The sequence below is a fragment of the Procambarus clarkii genome, chromosome 49, assembly GCF_040958095.1.
Source record: "Procambarus clarkii isolate CNS0578487 chromosome 49, FALCON_Pclarkii_2.0, whole genome shotgun sequence".
NCBI lineage: Eukaryota > Metazoa > Arthropoda > Malacostraca > Decapoda > Cambaridae > Procambarus > Procambarus clarkii.
In genome coordinates this window covers 36405718-36411986 of record NC_091198.1, presented here as the reverse complement: position 1 = coordinate 36411986, position 6269 = coordinate 36405718, and positions in this window count along the sequence as shown.

Here is a 6269-nt window from a genome sequence, read left to right as displayed (position 1 = left end):
CCTATAGGCGGCCCTTTATGTACCTCTAGGCGGCCCTTTATGTACCTCTAGGCGGGCCTTTATGTGCCTCTAAGCGGCACCTTTATGTACCTCTAGGCGGCCCTTTATGTACCTCTAGGCGGCCCTTTATGTGCCTATAGGCGGCCCTTTATGTACCTCTAGGCGGGCCTTTATGGGCCTCTAGGCGGCCCCTTTATGTGCCTCTAGGCGACCCTTTATGTACCTCTAGGCGACCCTTTATGTACCTCTAGGCGACCCTTTATGTGCCTCTAGGCGGCCCTTTATGTGCCTCTAGGCGGCTTCTTTATGTACCTCTAGACGGCCCCTTTATGTGCCTATAGGCGGCCCTTTATGTACCTCTAGGCGGCCCTTTATGTACCTCTAGGCGGGCCTTTATGGGCCTCTAGGCGGCCCTTTATGTACCTCTAGACGGCCCTTTGTGTACCTCTAGGCGGCCCTTTATGTACCTCTAGGCGGCCCTTTATGTGCCTCTAGGAGACCCATTATGTACCTCTTGGTGGCCCTTTATGTGCCTCTAGGCGGCCCCTTTATGTGCCTCTAGGTGGCCCCTTTATGCGCCTCTAGGTGGCCCTTTTATGTGCCTCTAGGTGGCCCTTTATGTGCCTCTAGGCGGCCCCTTTATGCGCCTCTAGGCGGCTCCTTTAAGTGCCTCTAGGCTGCCCTTTTATGTGCCTCTAGGCGGCCCCTTTATGCGCCTCTAGGTGGCCCTTTTATGTGTCTCTAGGTGGCCCTTTTATGTGCCTCTAGGCGGCCTCTTTATGCGCCTCTAGGCGGCCTCTTTATGCGCTTCTAGGCGGCCTCTTTATGCGTCTCTAGGCGGCCCTTTTATGCGCCTCTAGGTGGCCCCTTTATGTGCCTCTAGGTGGCTCTTTTATGTGCCTCTAGGCGGCCCCTTTATGCGCCTCAAGGCGGCCCTTTATGTGCCTGTAGTCGGCCCCTTTATGGGTCTCTAGGTGGCCCTTTATGTACCTGTAGGTGGCCCTTTATGTGCCTCTAGGCGGCCCTTTATGTGCCTCTAGGCGGCCCTTTATGTACCTCTAGGCGGCCCTTTATGTGCCTCTAGGCGGCACCTTTATGTACCTCTAGGCGGCCCTTTATGTACCTCTAGGCGGCCCTTTATGTGCCTCTAGGCGGCACCTTTCTGTGCCTCTAGGCGGCCCTTTATGTGGCTCTAGGCGCCCCTTTATGCGCCTCTAGGTGGCCCCTTTATGTGCCTCTAGGTGGCTCTTTTATGTGCCTCTAGGCAGCCCCTTTATGCGCCTCAAGGCGGCCCTTTATGTGCCTCTTGTCGGCCCCTTTATGGGCCTCTAGGCGGCCCTTTATGTGCCTCTAGGCGGCCCCTTTATGTACCTCTAGGCGGCCCCTTTATGTGCCTATAGGCGGCCCTTTATGTACCTCTAGGCGGCCCTTTATGTACCTCTAGGCGGGCCTTTATGTGCCTCTAGGCGGCACCTTTATGAACCTCTAGGCGGCCCTTTATATACCTCTAGGCGGCCCTTTATGTGCCTATAGGCGGCCCTTTATGTACCTCTAGGCGGGCCTTTATGGGCCTCTAGGCGGCCCCTTTATGTGCCTCTAGGCGACCCTTTATATACCTCTAGGCGACCCTTTATGGACCTCTAGGCGGCCCTTTATGTGCCTCTAGGCGGCCCTTTATTTGCCTCTAGGCGGCTTCTTTATGTACCTCTAGACGGCCCCTTTATGTGCCTATAGGCGGCCCTTTATGTACCTCTAGGCGGCCCTTTATGTACCTCTAGGCGGGCCTTTATGGGCCTCTAGGCGGCCCTTTATGTACCTCTAGGCGGCCCTTTATGTACCTCTAGGCGGCCCTTTATGTACCTCTAGGCGGCCCTTTATGTGCCTCTAGGCGACCCATTATGTACCTCTTGGTGGCCCTTTATGTGCCTCTAGGCGGCCCTTTATGTGCCTCTAGGCGGCTTCTTTATGTACCTCTAGACGGCCCCTTTATGTGCCTATAGGCGGCCCTTTATGTGCCTCTAGGCGGCCCTTTATGTACCTCTAGGCGGGCCTTTATGGGTCTCTAGGCGGCCCCTTTATGTGCCTCTAGGCGACCCTTTATGTACCTCTAGGCGGCCCTTTATGTGCCTCTAGGAGACCCATTATGTACCTCTTGGTGGCCCTTTATGTGCCTCTAGGCGGCCCCTTTATGTGCCTCTAGGTGGCCCCTTTATGCGCCTCTAGGTGGCCCTTTTATGTGCCTCTAGGTGGCCCTTTATGTGCCTCTAGGCGGCCCCTTTATGCGCCTCTAGGCGGCTCCTTTAAGTGCCTCTAGGCTGCCCTTTTATGTGCCTCTAGGCGGCCCCTTTATGCGCCTCTAGGTGGCCCTTTTATGTGTCTCTAGGTGGCCCTTTTATGTGCCTCTAGGCGGCCTCTTTATGCGCCTCTAGGCGGCCTCTTTATGCGCTTCTAGGCGGCCTCTTTATGCGTCTCTAGGCGGCCCTTTTATGCGCCTCTAGGCGGCCTCTTTATGCGCTTCTAGGCGGCCTCTTTATGCGTCTCTAGGCGGCCCTTTTATGCGCCTCTAGGCGGCCTCTTTATGTGCCTCTAGGCGGCCCCTTTATGTGCCTCTAGGTGGCCTCTTTATGCGTCTCTAGGCGGCCCTTTTATGCGCCTCTAGGTGGCCCTTTATGTGCCTCTAGGTGGCTCTTTTATGTGCCTCTTGGCGGCCCCTTTATGCGCCTCAAGGCGGCCCTTTATGTGCCTGTAGTCGGCCCCTTTATGGGTCTCTAGTTGGCCCTTTATGTACCTGTAGGTGGCCCTTTATGTGCCTCTAGGCGGCCCTTTATGTGCCTCTAGGCGGCTTTTTTATGTACCTCTAGACGGCCCTTTATGTACCTCTAGGCGGGCCTTTATGGGCCTCTAGGCGGCCCTTTATGTACCTCTAGGCGGCCCCTTTATGTGCCTCTAGGCGACCCTTTATATACCTCTAGGCGACCCTTTATGTGCCTATAGGCGGCCCTTTATGTACCTCTAGGCGGCCCTTTATGTACCTCTAGGCGGGCCTTTATGGGCCTCTAGGCGGCCCTTTATGTACCTCTAGGCGGCCCTTTATGTACCTCTAGGCGGCCCTTTATGTACCTCTAGGCGGCCCTTTATGTGCCTCTAGGCGACCCATTATGTACCTCTTGGTGGCCCTTTATGTGCCTCCAGGCGGCCCTTTATGTGCCTCTAGGCGGCTTCTTTATGTACCTCTAGACGGCCCCTTTATGTGCCTATAGGCGGCCCTTTATGTGCCTCTAGGCGGCCCTTTATGTACCTCTAGGCGGGCCTTTATGGGTCTCTAGGCGGCCCCTTTATGTGCCTCTAGGCGACCCTTTATGTACCTCTAGGTGGCCCTTTATGTGCCTCTAGGCGGCCCCTTTATGTACCTCTAGGCGGCCCCTTTATGTGCCTCTAGACGGCCCTTTATGTGCCTATAGGCGGCCCTTTATGTACCTCTAGGCGGCCCTTTATGTACCTCTAGGCGGCCCTTTATGTACCTCTTGTCGACCCATTATGTACCTCTATGCGGACCTTTATGTGCCTCTAGGTGGCCCTTCATGTATCTCTAGGCGGCCTTTTTATGAGCTTCTAGGCGGCTCGTTTATGTGCCTCTAGGGGACCCTTTATGTGCCTTTAGGCGGCCCTTTCTTGGACCTCTAGGCTGCACTTTCTTGGACCTCTAGGCGGCCAGTTTATGTGCCTCTAGGTGGCCCTCTTTAGATCCTCTAGGCGGCCATTTAATTGTCCTCCAAGCGGCCATTTTATGGGCCTTAAGGCTGCTCTTTTTTGGGCCTCTAGGCGGCCATTTAAGGGCCTGTAGGCGGCCCTCTGTGCCTGTAGGCGGCTTTCTTTGGGGGCCTTTAGGCGGCCATTTTATGGGCCTCTTGCCGGCCATTTTATGCGCCTTCAGGCGGCCCTTTATGGGCCTCTAGGCAGCCATTTTATGGGCTTCTAGGCGACCATTTTATGTGCCTCTTGGCAGTCCCTTTATGGGCTTGTAAAGGGCCAATTTATGTCCTACTAGGCGGCCCTTTTATGGGCCTAAAGGCGCCGATTTTATACGTTGGGATCGAACTGTCGAAAACCCAACACATTTAAATAGGTTTGTTCTGTGATTGCTTTCCTTATTTATCTTTGTAATCCAAGGGGTTACAATAATATAATGAGGTGTCAGTCTCAGCATGACCTATTGTCAGCTGCGACACACGTGGGGCTGAGGCCTGACAAAGGTCAAGATATAATTTTGGAATAGACTGCATCATGGATATATTCGGCTATATCACTAAAAATATAAGTGAGTACATTATATACAATTTAATATATGTATATATGTTAAGACACTGTACATGATAGGTACAGTTATAAATATATATATATATATATATATATATATATATATATATATATATATATATATATATATATATATGTATATATATATATATATATATATATATATATATATATATATGTATATATATATATATATATATATATATATATATATATATATATATGTATATATATATATATATATATATGTATATATATATATATATATATATATATATATATGTATATATATATATATATATATGTATATATATATATATATATGTATATATATATATATATATATGTATATATATATATATATATATATATATATATATATATATATATATATGTATATATATATATATATATATATATATATATATATATATATATATATATATATGTATATATATATATATATATATATATATATATATATATATATATATATATATATATATATATATATATATATATATATATATATATATATATATATATATATATTGACCATGAGAAAGTTGTCACTCGTCCGTCGTTTCCTGCCACTTAAGGATCATCAACTTTCAGGAATTAGTAGCACTATGAGGAAGAGCGCGTTATCTCAACGTGGACCTGCAAGTATCAAAGACGGTAACTTGGAAGACGTGGAGCATGCCGCTAGGTGGTGGCGTCCTTGTCGCTGGTGAGAGTGGAGCACACTGTAACAGTTGGGTCCAGCTGGTCATACACACACACACACACACACACACGTGATGACTGCATGTCCACGGCATGGAGGGGAGTAGGCTACTGTCTCTGCTTATGCTCCCACCACCACTCATTGCCTCGCCCGAGCATTATGATTGGCTGTCAGCATTCCCGCCTCCTGACCAGCCACTCAGTGCCGACCGTTAACAACCTTCACGCTCGTTAACCTTCTTCTCCCTCTAACATTGAAAACATTACTATTAAATAACACTGCTATTCTAATGCGACGCAATAACACGATAAGACTTTCTGTAACACTCTAGGCGGCCCTTTTTTGGGCCTCTAGGCAGCCATTTTATGTGCCTCTAGGCGGCCCTTTATGTTCCTCTAGGCGGCCCTTCATGTTCCTCTAGGCGGCCCTTTATGTTCCTCTAGGCGGCCCTTTATGTTCCTCTAGACGGCCCTTTATGTACCTCAAGGCGGCCATTTTATGTGCCTCTAGGCTGCCATTTTATGTGCCTCTAGGCTGCCATTTTATGTACCTCTAGGCTGCCATTTTATGTGCCTCTAGGCTGCCATTTTATGTGCCTCTAGGCTGCCATTTTATGTGCCTCTAGGCGGCCATTTTATGTGCCTCTAGGCGGCCCTTTATGTACCTCTAGGCAGCCATTTTATGTGCCTCTAGGCTGCCATTTTATGTGCCTCTAGGCGGCCATTTTATGTGCCTCTAGGCTGCCATTTTATGTGCCTCTAGGCTGCCATTTTATGTGCCTCTAGGCTGCCATTTTATGTGCCTCTAGGCTGCCATTTTATGTGCCTCTAGTCGGCCATTTTATGTGTATCTAGGCTGCCATTTTATGTGCCTCTAGGCTGCCATTTTATGTGCCTCTAGGCGGCCATTTTATGTGCCTCTAGGCTGCCATTTTATGTGCCTCTAGGCTGCCATTTTATGTGCCTCTAGGCGTCCATTTTATGTCCCTCTAGGCGGCCATTTTATATAATGAGCCTCTACGCGGCCCGCCATCATTGCTCCTATAAGAGACTCTCAGGGGACGGAAGTTTACTTGTAGTAAACTTCATGTAAGTTGTTAACATTATACTGTGAATATTGTCCACAAGAGAGCGGAGGGGGAGAGGGCGATCTACACAGAAGCTCAGATGGGAACCCTTGCAAGAAAATAAATAAATAATTCAAAGCCTAATTAATATGATATAGC